At 47.7% G+C, this 22,190-nt stretch overlaps 1 protein-coding gene across 1 annotated transcript in view; it reads right to left on the bottom strand.

Annotated features, from left to right (window-relative positions):
• Positions 1-14,577: 14,577 nt before the first annotated feature.
• ALDH7A1 (aldehyde dehydrogenase 7 family member A1) overlaps positions 14,578-22,190 on the bottom strand; it is a 52,885-nt gene continuing 45,272 nt past the window's right edge. Inside the window, exon 19 of the mRNA XM_079779492.1 lies at positions 14,578-14,864. The gene's annotated coding sequence lies outside the window, so the exon portion shown is untranslated. The remainder of the gene's footprint in view (positions 14,865-22,190) is intronic.

Below are 22,190 nucleotides of genomic sequence, written 5' to 3'. Positions count from 1 at the left end.
TTTCTCTCTCACATTGATGTTTCTCTTTCCTCGCCCCTTCCTCTCTCTCTCTAAAAGCAATAAAAACATATCCTTGGGTGAGGATTAAAAAAGAAAAAATCTGGTGGAAGTGGATCTAAATGTGACGCCCAGGTCATATGTCTGCATATTAACTACAACAAGCATGGGAAAACAAGCATCTGGGATTTTCAGCCTCTACCACCTAGCTACCAAGGTAGAGAATCTTAACATAGGAAGGGTTTCAGATGCTGAGGGGCTAAAATAATAGCAAATGTCCACCATACACCTTGCCCTTTAAAGCTTGGATATTCATCTTTACAGAACCAGAAAAGAATAAGCCTTAAAAAGAGATTATTGGTTGTAATGCTATTCCAATACATTCTGATATTTTAATCTATGATTATATACTACTAGAGGCCCGGTGCACAAAAATTCGTGCACTCAGGGGAGGGGGTACCTCAGCCTGGCCTGCACCCTCTCACAGTCCAGGACTACTCAGGGGATGTCCAACTGATGGCTTAGCTGCAGTCGGACATCCTTAGTGCTGCCAAGGAGGTGGGAGAGGCTCCCGTCACCACCGCTGCACTCGAAGCTGTCAGCCCGGCTTGTGGCTGAGTGGAGCTTCTCCTGCGTTGAGCATCTTCCCCCTGGTGGTCAGTTTGCATCATAGCAACCAGTTGTTCTCGGTCATTCTGCCGTTAGGGTCAATTTGCATATTACCCTTTTATTATATAGGATTTTGGTGAATAGAAATTACCAGTCTTACATAAACAGGAAAAGCTATTATTGACATCTCAAGTTTTGTTACTATTTAAGATACCTTCCTACATATACTCTACAACACTCCAAGGCGTTTCCCAGGTATAGATTTATGCAATTCTATGAAACTATTTCAGACACATTTTTTAAAGATGCCTTTTCGATGCTGTCCACAACTTATTCTAATTCATAAATTCATGGACTCAGAGCAAAAGATTTCCAGCTTAAATATGAATTATCTTGTGCTGTTTTGATTTATGTATCCTAATAGTGAAATTCAAGAGATGCTTTTCTTGTTCATCTGTTTGTTTCTAGTGATCAAAAGGTCCTGGACACTAACATGTTACAGATAGTCCAGGTGACTTTGCTCTCAAGCATTTTTTAAAAAGTCAAAGTCCTACATGTCAGTAAGAGTTATGCCGTCATTCGTAACCAGATCTGCTCACAAAGAAGCCCAGTAATATAATACTGGTATTCTTTTCATGTGCTTCTTTTAAGCCTATCCCTGCTGCTAATATTACCAGTTCTTGACTAAAATTAAAAAATCAGATATTAAAGTCTTTGATTGTTGAATTTCCAGCACGCCTGTGTTTTTTTCCAAATATGAAGCCTTACCCAAAGCAATTTTTAGATTCAATGCAACCACAACCAAAATTCCATTGCCATTTTTCACAGAAACAGAACAATCCTAAAATCTCAATGGAAAGACAAAAGACCCCAAACAGCCAAACAAAGCAATCTTAAGAAGGGACAAAGATGGAGGCATCATCTCTCTGATTTCAAACTATATTACAAAGCCATAGTAATCAAAACAGTATGGTACTGGCATAAAAACAAACACAGATCAATGGGAAGAGAGAGCCAAGAAATAGACTATTACACACATGGTAAATTAATTTATGACAAAAGAGCCAAGAATATACAATGGAGAAAGGACTGTCTCTTCAATGAATGATATTGGGAAAATGAACAGCCACATGCAAAAGAATGAAAGTGTACCACTACCTTATACTAAACACAAAAAATCAACTCAAAAATAGATTAAAGACTTGCCCATCCAGGGTAGCTCAGTGGCTGAGTGTCAACCCATGAACAAAGAGGTCAACGGTTCGATTCCCCATCAGGGCACTGGCTCGATCCCCAGTAGGGGGTGTGCAGGAGGCAGCTGATAAATGATTCTCTCTCATTACTGATGTTTCTATCTCTCCCTCTCTGGAACATAGGAGTGAGGCAGTCACACAGGGAGGCAGGCATCTGTCTGTCCTGCCGAAACTTGACCAATTTGGGGGTATGTTCGCATGCCTCCTGCTGACTCTGGAAAGCTACAATTATGCATTTTCACAGTGTAGCTTGTTCCGTTTCTGATGGTCCCTAAGCCATATGTGCCTAAATAACTTCAGCCACATATTCATTCTTCCCTCCCCATATGATAATGGGGTGACAGCATAGCCAATAATCACTGGACCCAAGCAGTATAGGCTCTCACCCTCCCTCATTCTTGCGCCCTGGCCAGGCAGTGATCCCATTCCCCGTTCATTCTTTCTCCATTTAAACATTACAACTGTGTTCAAGCCTCAGAGAGAGCATAATAATAAGAGGAAGAAGAAATAAAGATTATGACTGTAAACTCTCTTCCTTCTTCTCTGCACATATACGGACCACAGTAGGAAGTATCAAACACCTTCCCCAGATCCTAGCCAGTTTGGCTCAGTGGATATAGCGTTGGCCTGAGGACCGAAGGGTCCCGGGTTCGATTCCAGTCAAGGGCACGTACCTTGGTTGCGGGCTTCTCCCCAGCCCAGGCCCTGGTCCGGGCTCGTGCAGGAGGCAACCAATCAATGTGTTTCTCTCACATCGATGTTTCCCTCTGTCTTTCCCTCTCTCTTCCACTCTCCCTAAAAATCAATGGGAAAAATGTTCTCAGGTGAGGATTAAAAAAAACACACAAACCTTCCCCAGGACCAAATTGTGAATTGCTTGCCCCAGGGTGAAAACTACTCTAGTGATAGTACAGCTCAAGGCAGTCGATTAGGAGAGAAATAGGTTTGTTAGCTGCCAGAAGGAATGTGTGTGCTGTCTAACCTGCATCATCCTAATAGCATCCTAATTTGTTTTATTTCTAATTTTTAACGCCTTTCTTAATGAATAATTTATATACAGTAAACTACATGTTGAAAGTGTGCAATTTAAGTTTGGCTTAAGCATATACTTGTGAAAACATCACTACAATCAAGATAATAAAAATATCCATCACTCCCAAAAGTAATCCCTAGCCCAGCGGTCAGCAAACTCATTAGTCAACAGAGCCAAATATCAACAGTACAACGATTGAAATTTCTTTTGAGAGCCAAATTTTTTAAACTTAAACTTCTTCTAACGCCACTTCTTCAAAATAGACTCACCCAGGCCGTGGTATTTTGTGGAAGAGCCACACTCAAGGGGCCAAAGAGCCGCATGTGGCTCGAGAGCCGCCGACCATGGCCCTAGGCAATCCCTCTCCTGTGCCTCTCACTGTACCTCCACCCCCAGCCCCAAGCAACCACAGGTCTGCTTTGAGTTTCTATATATTGGTTTTAATTTTCTAGAATTTTATATAAATGGAACATGCTGTATGTACTCTTTTTTGATCTGGATTCTTCATTCAGAATAATTATTTTAAGATTTTTCTACTTATAGCATGTTTCCATATTCTATTCCATTTTAATTGCCAAGTAGTACTCCATTGTACATACATGCCACAAATTCCTTATTCATCAACCTGTGGGGTGTTTCTAGTTTTTATTTATCACAAACAAAGCTGCTTTATAAACATCCCTGTACAACCCTCTGTATGGACACACACTGTCCTTTCTCTTGGGTGAACACCTAGGCGTGGAATGGCTAGGTCTAGAGAAGGAAAGTATATGATTAAGTTAAAAAACTGCCAAACTGTTTTCCAAAATGTACTATTTAACATTCCCAACAGGGTATGAGAGTGACAGTTTTTCTAGATCCTCACCAACATTTGATATATCGGTCTTTCACATTTTCAAGGAGCTTTTCAAATTCTGGGGTACCTAGTTGTAGTTCTAATTTGCAGAGCTCTAATGACTTAATGTTGAACATCTTTCCGTATGCTATTTGACATCATCTGTATATCTTCTTTGGCGAAGGGTCTGTTTAAATATTTTGCCCATTTTCTATTGGACTATTTTCTTATTATTGAGATTTAGAGTTCATTATACTGTATTCTGGATATAAGTCCTTTCTCAGATACATAATTTTATAAATATTTTCTCCCAGACTGGCTTGTCTCTTCATTCTCTTTATGTCTTTCAGAGAGAGGTTCTCTCCTCTCCAGTGCTCTCTCTGCAAACTTCAGCTCAGCTTACTCCCAGCTCCATCTCTGTAACGAATGTCTGCCTGGCTCCCCTCCCTGAAAACTCCAGACAGTGGGGCGGGGAGTGGGGGAGGCAATCACAGGGCGCACCTCCATTGTTTCCCTTCTCTCGGGTGTTAACTGGTTTTTTAAATATATATTTATTGATTTCATAGAGGAAGGGAGAGGGAGAGAGAGATAGAAACATCAATGATGAGAGAGAATCACCCTGCACACCCCACACTGGGGATCAAGCCCGCAACCCAGGTACATGTCCTGGTCGACGCTCAACCACCGAGCCACGCAGGCGGCATCAGGTGTTAACTGTTTTTCATTACCGGATTTCCAGTGTCTTGAAAACCATTTTTTATACATATTGTCTGGATTTTCTGGTTGTTTCAGGCATTGAAATAAAAAACAAATGGAGACCAGCCATGAAAATCCCCTGAGCAGACAAAACCAGTTGAGTCATACAAACAAAGTTTAATTTAGCTTATTTTGCAAGTCAAACTTGACCTGGGTCATTTCTTATTTATGCCTCTGGAAATTATAAGCAAAACCTAAGCTGTTTCCCAAGGTTGATACGAGGTAATAACTGACCAACTCCCTATGGTTTAAAAACAATTCTAACATGATAGCTAATCGCTGTGAAGAGTCAACAGTCGCGGCCTCTCACTGTAAGGGCAGCTCCACAACAATACACAAAGCTCTGAGGCTCACGCCGCGTTGGATCTGAGTGTTCCCGGTTTGGGGACTCTTGGTGTGTGCACCATAAACTAACTACCACGTCAGTGACTCATTGGCTATTTTTCTTCAGCTATTGCTGAACTTTTGACACAGGTGAGAAATCAAACCCAGTCCCTGTCAGTCCATCTGGGCTGAAAGTGGGAGTCCCAGCCCAGAGAAAACGAGGTACAGGGCGGTGCCCCCGGTAGAGAGGCTGTTACCTCGGTGACGGGAGAGGGAAGCACAGCCCAGAGACAGTGTGGAGGCGGGGAACCCGGGTTGGGGAACCCGAGGGAAGCGGTTGAAAGGGTTAAAGCTTGGTCCTAACCGGTTTGGCTCAGTGGACAGAGCGTCGGCCTGCGGACTCAAGGGTCCCAGATTCGATTCCGGTCAAGGGCATGTACCTTGGTTGCGGGCACATCCCCAGTGGGGGGTGTGCAGGAGGCAGCTGATCAATGTTTCTCTCTCATCGATGTTTCTAACTCTCTATCCCTCTCCCTTCCTCTCTATAAAAAAATAAATAAAATATATTTTAAAAAAAGGAAAAGAAAAAGAAAGGGTTAAAGCTTGGAAGCTCAGGAGGGGCACCAGGTGGGCTGATGCCACAGAGCGGGCCCAAGGAGGCCGGGCCTGCCAGTGTGGGGAAAACTGCAAATTGGGTTCAGCTGCTGCTACGGGAATCCCCCACCATTGCCGTCATTACCGAGGTGAAGACGTGGAGGTGAAGACGTGAGAAAAAGGTGGCACAGGAGGAATTCAAGAAGTTCTCAGGGAGCAAACAGGAAGACGCAATCCCGTCTCCCCCGCAGCCTCGCGGCTCTCGCTGATGCCCTGTGCGCGCCCAGTGTACCCGGGAGACGCTGGCAACAACACGGCTGCAAGGATCTCGGCCTGAGCGCCGCGAAGCGGAGTCTAGACGTGGGGCGTGGGGCCAAGGGACAAAGCTGAACAGCTGGCGACGCGGCTGCCATACACTCCCTTCTATATACACGTGAACGCAGACAAGAAACGCAACTCTGTTTCTGTCTAACCCGACGCTACACACTCCACACGAAGGAAGGTGTTCTCATCCTTACCTGACAGGGAAGAGATCAACGTCCCACATGCGTGGTGTCCACCCCGGCGTACCGCGACCTCCGCACGCTGCGTGGAGCCCGCCTGCACCCACCGCCCGCTCCGCCGCCCGCTCCCGGCGTTCCCAGCATCCCTCGCGCCCCGGTGTTTGGCAGGTGCTTGGCCTTAGTGATCAAGGAGCGGCGAAAAGGGGCAGCGGACTCGCTTTTCCTCTCTGTGCGCAGCCCGGCGCTCAGCGGCAGCCCCCAACCCCAGGGGTTCACTCAGGGTGCGGAGGTGACAGCCCTCCCAGGTGCCTGGGGACTTGCACACTCTGCCACCACCCTGCCCGACCAGCCCTGGTGGCCCCAGGAGTTGGAGGGGCCCCGGCCCTCCAGCCCTGCCCAGGAGGCCCTGGGTGTCCTCTGTAAACCCAGGAGGCGTCCTGCCCCGCTGCAGGCCCGCCCGGAGGCCCAGCTTGCCCACCTCCACCCCTTCCCCAAGGAGGGAGGTGCGGGTCAGACAGGGCAGCCCGGTGCAGGGAAGTCCGTGCGGGTGCGCCCAGAACCAACGTCATGATCTTCGACATTTATTCTCTATTTAAAGATTAAAATTTCAATGGGTTGTTTCAGATTGAATGCAGAGCCAAGACACGAGCCCTTCAGGCTGCACTTCCAGAAAGAGAGAGAGAGAGAGAGAGAGAGAGAGAGAGAGAGAGAGAGAGAAATATTCACAAGTTCCAGTTTGCCTCCCCATCAGCAATGGACCTGTTCAAATGCTATTTATTTAGTGAACGGTCAGTGATGAATCAGTCAGAGCCGGTCAGCTGGGGCGGGGCGGGGGAGGGGGGTGAATCTCCAGGACTTGGCATTAGATCCGCTGCTGTTTCAGGAGAGAACGGTGGTGCCTGAGCCATCTGCATGTCCTCCACGGCACTCCCCCTCGTTTTTAAGGCTGTGGCAGATTTCCATTCAAGAGGTAAAGTCACCCGTGGGAAATGAAGCCATTTCTTGATAAACCAAGAAACCAGAACAGCAGCCACACGGTGATGCTCGGGCCCTGACACGGGTGACCTGGGTGAATCCAGCGGAGGGTGTGCTGTGCTGTCGGCTTTACAGACCAGCATATTGTGACTCCACTTGTTTGCCAGACTGTTGTTCCAGAAAGGGAGTTTACTGACAGAGGGAAAGTGAAGGCGAGCACGGATGGCACAAGCAAAGCCAAGTGGCTGCTGAACTGAATAAAATGCCACGTAAATCCTGAAGTCACCCCGGAGGAAAGAAAATTAAATAACAAGGAGAGAGAGGAATTAACTTGCAATTAAACACAAGGTGACTTCTACCCGCGTCTCCCTGTACAACAGTCACCTCTCGGGCTGGAGCCCAGGAACTTGGTCTCCATCCGGGCTCCAAGGCCTCCCGCTGCGCAGAATCCCACTGGCCCTCTCGTAAAGGAATGGCTAAGCTTTGGGTCAGCATACACATCCTTTAGCTGTCATTGCTTTTAACTCTTGGGAACCTTAAGAGAGATTTCCCGTTGTATTCCCCAGCCTTCCGAAGGATCGGTGAGTAGAATACGATATTGACGGTCTCCTCGAACGCTATTTTCTCTAACGCTGCACCATGAAATTCAGCTCAAGGCAGGTCTATCTTGCAGGCTCGTGACGGTATTGATCCTATTGCCCAAATGGATTTTGGGATGAAGTTTTATAAGAAAAATAACACTGTAGATGGGCTCTCTGAGGGGCTTGAGCCCACCCAGGCCTCCTTGTACTTTTTCCTTGTACTTTCAGTGTCAGGGATAATGATTACTTTCAAAGACCAAATGATACAAAAACAGGTCTCCGAAGGTGAGATGAATTTGGTGATCTTCGGAGCCACTGCAAACCTTCCTGAGCCACCGGCGCATTCTCCTTCTGAGGGCGGAGTGTTAAATTGGGTGGAATCCACACTTTACATCAGGTGACAGTCTCCGGAAGAAGGATCGGGAAACACACCCTCCCCTGATTTCACCAGGGAAGGAAAGAGCACGACAGGGTCCGATCAGAACCAGATCCTTCCATCTTCACATGGAGCCTAAATGCAGGTTAAAAGTTTGCTAAATGCTGGCTGGGGCAGTGGGGATGAATGTGAAATGGCATAAAAGCTATAAAAGGGCATAAAACTATAAAGGGAGAGTGGCACCAGGAGCTGCGTTTTCTCTGAAATGAACAAGCGTCATGGCTTGACTAGATTTGTGTGAAAGGCCGCCAAGTCAGTGTTCCCACATGGCCACACCTGCGACCGAGGCAGATGCACAGAACCGGGAACATGATCTTCCTGGAAAAGTGGGAGGTGTGTCTATTTCTAAATCAATATTTTTATAGTCTTTTGTTCGGGTCCTGCCAGGAAGACTATAAAAGACTTCCTGACCTTTGGGTAAATATTAATAAGTCAACCCATGACGTTTATAGAGGACCAAATATGTCCCCCCCGCCCTCCACTTCCAGCTTCACAAACCGGGGCTGAGACAGCGAAGTCAAGTCATTCTCTGGAGGCCACGCAGCCGGGACTGACTGAAAGGAACTTGCTTTAGATGCTTCTGCTTCCTTTCAAATGTGGGCGCTCCCACGGGGCTGTTCACACACACACACACACACGTCTAAACCTCGCCGCGGGGGTGAGCAAATGAACAAGCATTGAACATGGTTTTTTTCCTCCCATGACCTTGGTTTCCATGAAGGATTCAGGATCCCATAAACACTTTTGTTCCGTGTTTCATAATATTAGTTCTTGGTACTTGGCACCAATGATGAATCCAGCACCAAGCAGGGTAACTAGACACAGCAGTCCCTGGATGAGACCTGGGCGAATCCGCTGGGACAGGACGCTGCTCCAGGGTGGAGCACCTGAAGCGTTAGGGGCTCTTCTTCCCACGCACACTGCTCCCCGGGTGACCCTGGCCGTGGAGAAACGCGGGCCTGTCCTACAGAACGGCTCTGTCTGCCCTTCTTCCTGAACCTGACCGTCTGAGACCTCAGGCCCAGCCCGAGGAGGAACTCCCTGACCGGCCCTTCCAGCCCGCAATGCCAGCTTCCCAGGGATTAACTGGCAATGGGACTAAAGGCATTGGCTCCCCCTCCGAAACAGTGCGGCCCAAGGAATGCCCACCGCTAAGTCCTAGGAAGACAGATGTTTGTGGGAACAGATTCTGAACTCCCCTCAGATCTCTTAAATGACAATTCCTGGTGGTGGGTGTGGGAACCTAACGTCACTCGCTCACAACAGAGTAAAATCGTTAAACCCAAACTGGCTCTGGCTGTAAATCATGAGGTGCTTTAGGAATGCAAAGGAACGCTCACTGCAAGCAAATTCCGAGGCCATGCGTTATAAGACAGAGAGGAAGCAGCGTTGCATGCAGCCGGGTCAGGCCTGCACCCTTCAGGCCGCCCCAGGTTTCTCCTTCGCTCCGAGGTCATGACCAGGTCTGGCCCTCACGGTTCGCACAATACACTGGTTATGCCTATTCCAGAGTGATTAATGGTCTATACCCTCATGAATACAGGGCATGAGTAGGAATGTTCGTTGAGGGATGCCAGCGCACATTTCAAGCCGACATTTCCACTGATGTGACCTCAGTGGTGCCGGTCTCGGGCAGACCACAGACCGAGGACATCTCCGGAGATACGCAGTGTCTGTGGTCCCAAACCGGAGGCAGGGGTCCTCAAAACCACTACACTGTCGGCTCCAAGAACAGGGAGGCTCTCGCGCTAGATGATGGATCAGGTCAGTCTGTTCCACTTTGTAATCCTCGCGGTTCTTCTGCACCTGGGTGAAATGCACACAGACTGTATCCACATCAAAGAAAAGACGTTTCTTGGTGGAACTTAGTGTTGAGAATCTTAAGCTGTGTTCTCTTCTGGCTCAGAAATGAAAATGCACTGAAGCAGGAAGCCGGCCTCACAGCAGGGAGGTGGCCTCACAGAAAGAGGGCTCCAACTTTGTTTGAACTTACTCCATTTGGGGAGACCAAGCCCCTCACAGCTTGCCCGCCATTCCAACTCTCCCATGGGAAGGGGAAGCTGGATAACAAAGAATTAAAGGAGAGGAACAAATCAATCAAAATGGCAATAATGGAGCAACTACTTCAGCACAAAACAACTACCAAAACAAAACTGTAATAATAATTTTACAAACAGCCCTCGCTGGTTTGGCTCAGTGGATAGAGCGTCAGACTGCGGACTGAAGGGTCCCAGGTTTGATTCCAGTCAAGGGCACATGCCTGGGTTGTGGGCTCCATCCCCAGCAGGGGCCGTGCAGGAGGCAGCTGATCAATGATTCTCTCTCATCAATGATGTTTCTATCTTTCTCTCCCTCTCCCTTCCGCTCTGAAATCAATAAAAATACATTTATAAATTAATAATTTTACAAATACATGACTTATCTCAAAATAGCAACACCTCCAGGTCATGGCCAACTTAAGTGGTGACTGACCATGAGGATAATGGCATCATTTCTCATCCACACCATGACACTTCAAGGAGTAAAAGATGGGGCCATTAATAATTTTGCCGGGACAGCAGGCACAAACCGGAACCATCCCAGGAGCCTGAGGGCCACCCAAGTGGTAATTCACAAAACATGTCCTTGAAGAAAAGTGTGGACATTCCAAGCATCTCGATGTGCACATGCTCATTAAAGACGTCGCAGCATTACTGGAGGTCAAATACTGAAAGCCAGGCCCCAGAATTCTCCAGCAACAGGCCAGGTCCAGTGTCCACACCCGCCTGACCGCTTTGGCCTCCTTGCATCTCCGGGGTTTGGGTTAACCTCGCCTCAGTCCCTGAGGGTGCACATCTGGGATGCCTGCCTCTCCTGTCACTCGGTTCCAAATCCTTAACTTGAGGCTCTTTTTATTTATTTTATTTTTTAAATATATTTTATTGATTTTTACAGGGAGGAAGGGAGAGGGATAGAGCTAGAAACGTCAATGAGAGAGAAACCTCGACCAGCTGCCTCCTGCGCACCCCCTACTGGGGATGTGCCCGCAACCAAGGTACATGCCCTTGACCGGAATCGAACCTGGGACCTTCCAGTCCGCAGGCCGACGCTCTATCCACTGAGCCAAACCGGTTTCGGCTTGAGGCTCTTTTTAAATTGATGAGTTCTTTCTAAATCTCAAGTTTCTTCAGTGATGTTGTTTGGTTTCCAACATAGAAACTGCTTAAGGTTTTCTTCTGTTACGGGTTTCTAATGTTATTGGCAATTATGGTCCGATAACATAATCTGACTGATAGTGTTCCCTTTGGAATTTAGTACGGCATCCTATATGGCCCAGTGCATTGCATTCGAGTTTTCCAAAGTAACAGACCAGAGGATGAGGAGATTTATCATGGGAACTGGCTTACACGTTATGGAGGTTAAGTCCCGTAATGGGCCGTCTGCACGGCTGGAGAACCAGGAAGCCAGCGGTGCCATACGGTCGGGCCCAGAGGCCTGAGAACCAGAGTCCCGGGGCAGGAGGAGAGGCTGTCACGGCTCCGAGAGAGCAGCCTCACGCTGCCTCTGCCCTGTTTGTTCTGTTTGGCCCCATCGCCTGGACGCCCACCACACCCGGGAGGGTGACCTTCACTCAGTCCACTGATTCAGATGTGCATCTCTTCCCAAGACACCTTCAGGACACACCCAGAAATATGTACCAGGTAGCTTGGCATCCCTTAGCCCAGCCAAGTGGACGCAACATTAACCAACACATGCATTTTTAGTGTTTAGTGTTTGCTCAAGAAGAATGTATTTTTCTGTTTAACAGGTTTACTGTCCTCATTTTTTTCCTTCTTCGTGCCTGTGTTGCCACTTCTGTGTCTGTCGGTGCTGGTCCCTGGACACCACTACCCCCATCAGTTTCCTCAGAAGGCCTCGTACAAGTCCCTGAACGTATCAGTTTCCTGGCAATGTGACGTATCCCCAGGGGAGCATGCATCATGCACTGTCCAGCCTTGAGCTGTCTCTGCCCTCCCTCCCGCCCCGGCCTCTCAGAGCCTGCCCTGTGCACCTCCCCTGACCTTGTGCCACCGGCAGCAGCCACTCCCGCCAGACAGCCTCCCCAGACTGGACACCTACCTTCTGTCCCCACGGGAACGTCTCCACACTTTACCTGCACAAAGATGAAACCTCCCTACGAGGGATTTGCTTACCAGTAAGATTGTCTTCATATACATTTATTAGGTCCCTTGAAAACTTAGTACTCAGTCAGGCATACTAAAAGGACCACACTATGACATCCCAACATGTGCCATTTTGGTCCAAGAATTACTTTGAGTTGAAGGCACTTGAGTCCCTGAAATTCCTTATCTACCTAGAAGCAGAGCCTCCCAGAAAAGCTCCATTGTCATAAATCTCTCTGAGAAGAACTCCAACCTAATCACACCCACACAGACATTGTCAGGACTAGCATACCTCCACCTGTCCCCTAGGGACCATTTATCTTCCCTGAAGGTCATCTGTTTTCCCAGAAGAGTTTTCTCCCCTCCCTTTCTCCTATGCAGTTGGCTATATAATCCTCCGAATATAACTGCTTCTTAGGGGTTTCACCTTTTTACTGTGAAGTCCCTCATATGTATAAAATTATTAACATAAACACAATCTAAATACACTTTCTCCTGTTAATCTGCCTTTTGTCCATTTAATTCACGGCCCTAAGAAGCTAAAAAGGTAGAGGAAAAGTTCCTCCTCCCCTACAATATCAAGTCTGTGGAAATGCATGCCACTCATCCATTAGCACGACAAGAACTCTGCATTTTCAGATCAGACTCAGCCCAGGCAAGGGGCAGTGATATTCTCAGGAGTTCTGGGAGAAGGGATCCTCTACTGAAGATGGTAAATTTATGAGCTCAAAGGCAAAGTTTGCAAGTGTTGAGGGCATGGATTCGGGAACCATGCTCTCTAGATTCGGATTGTTCTTCTGTGACTTACCAACAGTGAGGTTTTGGCCAAGTTCAGTGCCATTACCTGCAAGGGGGGCAAGGACTCACAAGTCTGCAGGCGATGCAGTAACAGTGTGACCGAGTGCAGAACCAGGTTGACAAAGACCACGATGATGCACACCAGAACATCTCTTGGCCTGCTTTGAGGTCCTTATTGAAATGGACATAGAGAACAGTTTAAATCCCCTCCCCCTGGTCTCTTTGTTCTGCTTCCCCTCTCCCTCCTTATAAAAATGTCTGCCTGAAGTGAGATGTGGGAATGTGCTTTGGACAAGAGTCCCCCCCATTTTCTCAGATAAACAGGAACTTTTCCTCTACCTTCTTAGGTTCTTAGGGCCGTGAATTAAATGGACAAAAGGCAGATAAACCTCTTTCCTTTTTCACCAAAAGAATCTTTCCTGTTAGAAAAATGCCCATTTATAAATTTTTTACCCAGTCTCAGGGAAACTGACCGGAATCGAACCTGGGACCCTTCAGTCCACAGGCCGATGCTCTATCCACCGAGCCAAACCAGCTAGGGCGTCATTGGCTTTTATTGTAACAACAGCCTGAACTCAAATTAACTTCTAAATAATATCAGCAGGGTAAAGTCTCCTTGAGAAAGTATATGCTTCTACAAGGTCAGGTCTTTACAGACTAAACATAGAGATTCCAGCAGAACACCCGGGGGATCGGACTTGTTGGGAAAAGTCAAGGCAGGGGCTGCCGCCTTCAGCAGGGTCCCCTCAGTGGCCCCCGGCCTTTCAGGGAATCCTCCTTACAGACATTGCAACCAAGTCCCGTGCTTCCCCGCAGATACCCCTTAGCTTCCATTAGCTCCCCCCTATATTTACTTCCCACAATTTACCACTCCTAGCCCAAACCCCTTTCCTTTGTCTTGTATTTCTCCACAATTTTTAACCCTTTGTTTAAATGGTGTGTAAGCCCCCAAGCTTAACCACTTCTTTGGATCTTCATTTTTATGAAGAACTCTGTGTGCATACAAAATAGTAACATCAAATAAATTTGTATTCTTTTTTTCCTATTAATTTTTTTTCCAGTTTAATACACAGGTCCCAGTCAAAGAACTTAAGAAGGTAGAGGAAGTTTTTTTCCTCCCAGACACAAACAAAAAGAAGCCAAAACCTCCACAAAGCATCCATTTATCTGCTTATTCAACAAACACTTACTGATCCCATAATATGTGCCAGGCATCTCACTAGATGCAGAAGAGATGGAGAACTTGAATAATCTAGACAAGGTTCTGACCTCATAGGGCTTTCATTTAGGGAGGGAAACAGACATTTAACCACGGGGGGGGGGGGGGGGGGGCAAAAAGAGGGAAAAGTGAATTTGACTTTGTGGTGAGAATGGTCATAAAAAACTTCTTTGTTATTAAGGGAGACACACAAGAAAAAGAAATAAAGCAGAAATAGACCTTGGAAGTCCAATTATAGCCCCAAAGTGCAGTGCACAGCATATCCGGGGTGACTGTTTGAGGAGGAGCCCAGGCCACTGGCACTGAGCTGCTTAGTGACAAAGGTCAGCCAGAGGAACTCCGCTGGAGGCGATGTTTGTCCGGTTACAAAGCCCCTTTTGTTTCTCAGAGCTACTAAAAATGCAAGCCCTTCAAGTGGTTTAGGTAACTCAGAGGGCACAATTAGGCCTTCGCCTACTTCAGAGAAAGCGTTTCACAGAGGGGCATCCTGTTGGGGGTGTGGGGGGACGCGGAGGCTGACTAGGTTATTTATGAAGCCGCAGGACCGTGGAGGCACACAGGCTGTGCAGTCTCTATGGTGTGGAAGGTCTGGGAGGCACTGGGAGAGTTCCTGGGGAGGCTGATCCAGCTGCAGCCAGCCGGGGCCTGTGCTTTCTGGAGGTAGTGTGATCCCGCAGAGGTCAAAACATACGAATGGGGAACGAGGCTGGAGGCCCGGAGCTTACCTTTGTTCACAGGAAATGCTAGAAGGGTTTGCTGTTTACTTAGAGGCTGAGGCTGAGAAGGCAGCGGTGAGGAAACATCTTGGTCTGTCGAGGGGAATAAAAATTTGAGTCATTGCAGCAGGGCCTCCTGTCCAGAAGCTACAGATAAATCCTTGGCACTTCTTCTTTAGAGGTCCCCCCCCGCCCCCGCCACCACCACCACCATTTTAAGAGGTTTAAAATCATCTGATCACTGCTTTGGGTATCCGGAGTCTGGAATTAAAACACCAGGGAAACACGGCAATGATCATGCCATGCCTAATGCTTTAAGCCGGAACAGATCATTACCTTGCAGCAAGTAAGAAAAATCTCAAGTAAGATAACACTCAAAAATCTCAGCAAGTAAGATAACACTCAATCTTCAATGAATCATCTTGATTGTTCTTACAAGCATTTGCTATATTTTTAAAATGAAAGCTGTTAATATTGAGAGATGTAGTATAAAATTAACATCTGATTCTCTCAATTGCAGCATAAACTAGAGCAGAGTGCCTCCCCGAGACACTGTCCCCTCATACTATCCCCGGAAAAGATAAGGCAATGTAGCGTCTAGACCCCAAAAAGGACACAGGCACAGCTCCTCAGAGGCACTGCCTGAGACTGAGCGAAGCTCACTTCCTACCCCACAGTCAAAAGTCCCCATGTCAGTAGCACACTCGAACGACACACTAAATAGGAGAAAATGTCTCCTTACTCCACCCAGGGGATTACTCACAGCTGAAAGCCAAGCCATTTGTTTTGTTTTTTAATATGCTTTTATTGAATTTAGAGAAAGGAAGGGAAGTGATAGCGAATTTTTGGACTGGAACCCGGATTCTTTGTCCGCCGGAATCGAAGAATGAATCCACGGACAGAAAGTGGTATAGCACAGGTGGGGATTTATTGAAGAACAAGTACAGACTCCCACGTGGGGAGAGGAAAGAGTCCCACGGAATTGACTCCCACTTGGGGAGGGGGAAAAGTCCCACTGGGTTCCTCTTCCCAACGGCTTTTAAAAGCTGCAGATCCTGGTGCCTGATATCCCCTCTGATGGATCACTATTCCCTTAGACTGGTTACTATAGTAACTCCTGGGCTCAAAGGTCCAACCTCATATGGGACATGTGAGGTTCTCCCCCCTCCTTCCTTATTGTTTCCCTATTCCCTTTGGGCTGTCTCCTTCTCCTTCTGAGTGAAGGGCTTCCTTCTCTTTATTTTGTACATATAGACCTTTCTTGGCTACTTCCAGTTCCCTCGTCTTATGTAAATGCAACTGTTGCTGCTCCCTTGTCTTATGGAGATGTAACTGCACCTGGCGTCCTTGTGTTATGGAAATGTACCTTCTCCCAGTCTGCAGCCCCGCGCCTTTTCTATGGACCCCAATTCTAAAAAATCCCTAAGCCTGCCTATGTGCCCCTAAAATTCCTGCTTCAGAAGGAGAGAGACAGAAAGGAACATTGATTAGAGAAAACCATTAACCAGCTGCCTCCTGCATGCCCCCTATTGGGGATCGAACCTGCAACCCAGGTATGTGCTCTGACTGGGAATCAAACCGGCAACCTCTTGGTGCATGGGATAACACTCAACCAACAAAGCCACACTGGCCAGGGCAGAAAGCCAAGCAATTTGAATGTGAGTTCACCAGCTCAAACCAGGTCTAAAGCTGAGAGAGATTCAGTGGGGTGGCTATTTGGCTTCCTGCAATCCAAGACAAAACCAGTCCTTGCCACGGTTCTTGGGTCTCTGTCAAAAGCCCTGGGCTGGGACTTCCTGAGCTCCTTCCTTCAAAGGCAGCCTGGAGACCCAACACACTCCAGGGGCCCAGCCTCGGGCGTTTCTCTGATTATATACCTGACACCTGTCCATCTCCTTCTCTGCCTCTCCAGGCAGGTGTCTACTCTGAAAGCCCAGGCCCTGCCCCTGCTGAACAGGAGTCTAACCCCTCCCACCCGGACTCTGTGGCCTCCACTTGACTCTGTTTGCTGAAGGGATGACCTTTGAATCAGGGGTGACTCCCACTGGTCCAGACCTGTGAGCCTTTCTCAACTCAATCAGTGCCTCCGGGACACTAGACCAGCTGCACACAGACAGCAGGGAGTCTGTCGATAATAGCTCCTGTCTGTTATTCTCCACACAGAAAGTTTTCACACTCCATTTTGCATTTGTATTTTACGACAGTGTTGGGAAGGGACGCATGGTAGGAGGATCACTCCCTTTGTACAGAAGCGGTCACTGAGTCTTGGAAGACATGTGACTTCGCCAGTGCTACCTGGCCCAGCGGCAGGAAGTGAGTCCAGCTCCTCTGACAGCCCTGATGCAATAGATGAAGAATCCGCTGAGCCAGAGAGCGGCAGGCAGAGCCCAGCGGCGATGCTGAAGGAAGCTCCTGCACTGGTTGCTTGCCTAGCGGCCCCGTTTCCCACCTCCGTTCCACCAGCTCTTCCTTCTCTGGTAGCCACTCCCTGCCCACAGGGTTTCCTGCCCACCTTGGCCAACTCCACCTCCTCCCACGGTCCCACTTGTCCAAACTCATCTCTTCCACCTCCCACTCCGTCCAAGCAACTTGGACATTTCCCTGATTGGCTGCTTTTGGAAGATTACTTCTATTTTTTTTTTTTACTAAGGGATGAATGAGGATAGCCCTGGGGAATGATAGTAGAATCTAAAAGAATTCCTAATTGGCAGATTATCAGATAGCATGAGGGAAGTAAAATGACGTGCAGCACTTTTCTTGCTGCTGGTAACCTTTCCACCATCATGCGAGCGAGCGAGCCGAGGCTGCCTTCCTGCAGGATGAGGGACCACGTGGAGAGGCCTCGGCCAGCCGGTCAGTCCCTGGCGCTCCCGCAGCATGGAAATACCCTCAAAATCAGAGGCTTGGCAAACCTTTGATACTTGGCAAAGAGGGCATGCCAAGTCCCTGGCGGTGTCTCAAAAGTACACGTTGGCCCACAGGCATAGCAAACTGAGCGAGTCTGCAATCAGCTCCATCAGAGAGTGTGGGTACAAGGGCAAAGGGCAGAGATATTTGTGTGTGTCTAGCCAGCAGAGCATCCCCGGGGAACCATTTTTCAGAATTACTGCAATATAACTACCTTTCATCAAAGGTGTTTACGGTGACTGATGTGTACTAATGAAATGTCCTCTTAAAAAGAAAGTGACATGCAACAGAGGATATTCCAGACAGTGAGCAAGGCAAGTATTTTTAACAAAAGCTGTGGTGGAAGCTACTAATGTCCTTCAAATATCCATTCTGCCCTCTCTCAACATAACAGAACTCCCACGTTTTGACTAGATACACGACTCCCAAGAAGAACCTCCCATTCGGCTGTACATGCTGCGTGACTAAGTCCCGCCAGCATGATGTGAGTGTACAACTCCCGAGTGACACCCCTGAATGGAAGAGTGCCCTCCACAAGCTGAACTGTGTGGTGGCCATTGGCCATCGTTACCCTACGCAGCGCATGGAGGCCTGAGGCCTTGACACCATGCGTCACCAGTTCACCCTGGACTTTTTATCCCTGGACTGTTAAATCAGAGGGAGAAACTATCTTGTTTAACTGTTATTCTTTGCAGTCTTTGTTAGAGCAGCTGGAATAATATTTTTTAAAAATATATTTTATTGATTTTTTACAGAGAGGAAGGGAGAGGGATAGAGAGTTAGAAACATCGATCAGCTGCCTCCTGCACACCCCCCACTGGGGATGTGCCCGCAACCAAGGTACATGTCCTTGACCGGAATCGAAACTGGGACCCCTCAGTTTGCAGGCTGATGCTCTATCCACTGAGCCAAACCGGTTAGGGCTGGAATAATATTCTAGATAATACCAGGGCCCTGTCCGGCTGGTGTGGCTCAGTGGTTGAGTGTCGATCTATGAACCAGGAGATCCCAGTTCAATTCCTGGTCAGGGCACATGCCCCGGTTGCGGACTTGATCCCCAGTGGGGGACAAGCAGGAGGCAACTGATCAATGATTATCTCTCATCACTGATGTTTCTCTCTCTCTCCCTTCCTCTCTGAAATCAATAAATATATAGTTAAAAAAAAAAAAAGTAATACCAGGGCCCTAACTGGAAGTCTATAAACTGTTTCACTCTTCCTGTTAGAAACACTGTCCTTGCCCTGGTTGGTGGTGTGGCTCAGTTGGTTGAGCGTCCCGGTGCACCAAAAGGTCACCAGTTTGATTCCCAGTCAGGGCACATGCCCGGGTTATGGGTTCGGTGCCCTGCCAATTGATGTTTCTCTCTCACATCAATGTTTCTCTCTCTCCCCACCCCCTTCCTCTCTCCCTAAAAATATCAATAAAAAACATATTTAAAAGAAAAAACACACACACACACAACACTGTCCTCAGTGAAAAATTTGGGTAGTTTGAGGCAAGACTAACTCCTCAGAACCTACAGAATATAGCTGTAGAATCCTTGGGCTGGAAGGGAGTGTGGGAAAGAAATGGGACCATCTGAGCTGTGGCCCACCTGTGGCCAACTGGAGTGCATAGCTCCCACCTAAAGAAATTTTGATTTTTTAAAATACTAGCCCTCAAATGAGTACTTGGACCCATTTTGGCCCGGGCCCCACTAGCTTTGGACTTCAGATTTGGTCCGGTCCATTCCTTCTATCCATGAGGGAGCCAAGGCCCCAAGAGGCAGGACTTCCCCAGGAGCCCAGCCCACTGGGAGCAGTGCTGTCCTAGGACACGGGCATTCGCTCCCAGGCCTGCGCCACCTCGGGCACCCGCTGAAGCCCAGGCATCGCTGCTCACCGGCAGGTGGGCAGGAGGGGGGCAGTCAAGTGCCATTTTGATGCCGACTCAAAATTCTGCATTTAAGGCAAGGCCAGCAGTTCCTCTTTTCTTTCTGAACAGCTCAGTCTTAAAGCCACTAACGGGGGAGGAGGCTGTCCCGGAGGAGCAGCTGCGCGTGGGTGTCAGCGCCGGAGTCGGGGGAGGAAGACATCCATGTGGGGGACAGACCAGCACCCAGAGGTGGGAGATTGGTTTCACCAACGAGAAAACGCATCGAGGGTAATAGGAGGTAGGTTTCTTACTCTCGGGGACGAGTTGAAAATACTGCAAGGGGGGAACTGAAATGAACATTGTGACATTGGACTGAACGTGGAAGTGTTGATGTGAACTCGTGGTTGTCAATACAAGCAGATGGAGTGTGCCTGTGTGTGCACATGTATTACCAGCCCCGTCCATGGTAAGGACCTGGGAGCAGTGATGTCCTTATGTCCACAGGCATGTCTACACCAGACCTGAGCTTCTAAATATGACTCCTGACTGAAAGGAAGGAGGGCTCCTTGGAGAAATGGCTGATCCAGGGCGGGACAGGGAAAGGACATGAAGGACCTAGAACAGCTTGTTCCAGAAAGTAAGGAAGTGCTCAGAGAATGGGGACACACCCAAAGGACACAGAGGCCAATTTGAAGGGAATCCTCCTGGCCTATCAGAGACACCAAAACTTTAAGCATCAAAATAAGTAATGTAATAAAGGAATTACCCCTATTGGATCAAGTAGGGAACTGTAAGGACATGCAAATAGGTGAATAGAAAGTTTGATGGGGAACAAGACATGGAGGTAATTTTAAAGGACCTCCCCACAAAAGACATGAATTTACAAGGGGGAATATTTTACGATGAACGCTGGCAGACACCACCCTCATCGAGGTCAATGTTAACATCTGTCGGAGCTGACCAGCAGGCCCTGAACAACGGATGAACAGATTACTCCGACACAGTTTCACTGTGGGGGAGAGGGCTAAGGGACGGCCCGGCTGAAGAAGCCAGGCAGCCTCGATTGCCTGCCTCATTAGGCCTTTATTGGAATTTTTATCTTTAGATACAATCAGTAGGTGAGTAATCTTGGGAGGACACATGTGCTTACATTGTCCACTAGGCAAGGGCATCCAGGGATTAAGCATAAGGATTCCAGTAAACACCCAGGGGTCTGCACATGCACAGGCTTGTTTGGAAAGGTCAAGGAATAATTAGGGGTGCCGCCATCGACACTCCCCTAAGTCGGAATTCCGATAAACAGGGCAGGCGGCCTTCCACACACTTCCCTTTTCTCGGAATGTCCTCCTTAAAAACGTTTCAACAAAGTCTCGTGTGCTCCCCAACAAACCTCCTCAGTAATGAGCAGATCACAATCATGTGCCCCCGACGGGATGCAATGAGGGGACCACAGCATCGCTTCTGTGATTGTACTACCCAAGATGCACAGCCTGAATCTAATCACCAGGAAACACCATGTTGAAGGCCATTCTACCAAATAGTGGCCTGTAATTTCAAAAGTGTCAAGGTCACAAAAGGCAAGATGACGAAAGGAAACTAAGGAGGCAGGACAACACAGCTCCTTTTGCTAGAAAGAACATTACTGGGACAAGTGGCAAAAGTTGAATAGGACCTGAGAATTATATGTTGGTAACATACCAAGAATTTCCTGATTTTGATGTCTGTATTGTAGTCATCTAGGAAAATGCTCTTGTTTATGGGAATTATACACTCAAGTATTTGGAGTGATGGGGCATCAGGTCAGCAGCACAGTCTCTCACATAGAGGGAAAATTATCTGTACTGTACTTGCAATTTTTCGTTAAGGCTGTGATTATGTCAAAATGAAAAATAAAGAACATTACAAAAAAAATCATAAAGGGTCAGCAATTAAGAGGGACAGACAGAAAAGGGCATTATGAGAATCCCACAATTTCAGGCAATTCATATCACCAGAGCACTAACTCTGGAGCCAGAGTGCTTGAGTTCCAATTTCAGCCCCATTGCTTACCTGCTGTGTGACTTCGGGAAAGTTACTTAACTTCTCTGTACCTGTTTCCCCACTAATAAAATGAGGATCACAATGTTTCTTACCTCGGAGAGTTGTTACAAGTATTATGTGGGTTTATATTTGTCAAATGCTTTGAAAAATGCCTGGAATGTAGTATCATGTAAGTGTAAGCAAAACAAGTAATATGTCCCGTGGGGGAGTAAATGGAAAATAAAACCATGTTTCTTAATTTAAAAGACACTAATTTGCACTTACAGCCAAACACTGTTTCTTCTCTTTAACATTTTGGGGCTTGTGGTTTACCCAAGAAGAGTAATCACCTGAAGCTCCGGTGATCTGTGTAGTTGTCACAGGGAAAAGAGGGAAGGCAGGTTACCAACAGTGCTGGAATGGAAAGCAGCTCATAAAAGTGTGGGTCGAGTTTAGCACCTCAGTCTGAATAGAAAACCTTTTCCATGGTGACCTCCTGGATACCAGCGTCAACACAAAACACACACACACACACACACACACACACACACACACACACACACACACACACACACACACGTCCCTGCCAGTCATTTGTTCTGACCAACAGTGCCACCCACAGGTCAACACTGTAAAGAC

This window comes from Cnephaeus nilssonii (genome assembly GCF_951640355.1).
Source record: "Cnephaeus nilssonii genome assembly, chromosome: 2".
NCBI lineage: Eukaryota > Metazoa > Chordata > Mammalia > Chiroptera > Vespertilionidae > Cnephaeus > Cnephaeus nilssonii.
Note: the sequence above shows the minus strand (reverse complement) of the source record. Positions and strands in the feature narration are given on the sequence as shown.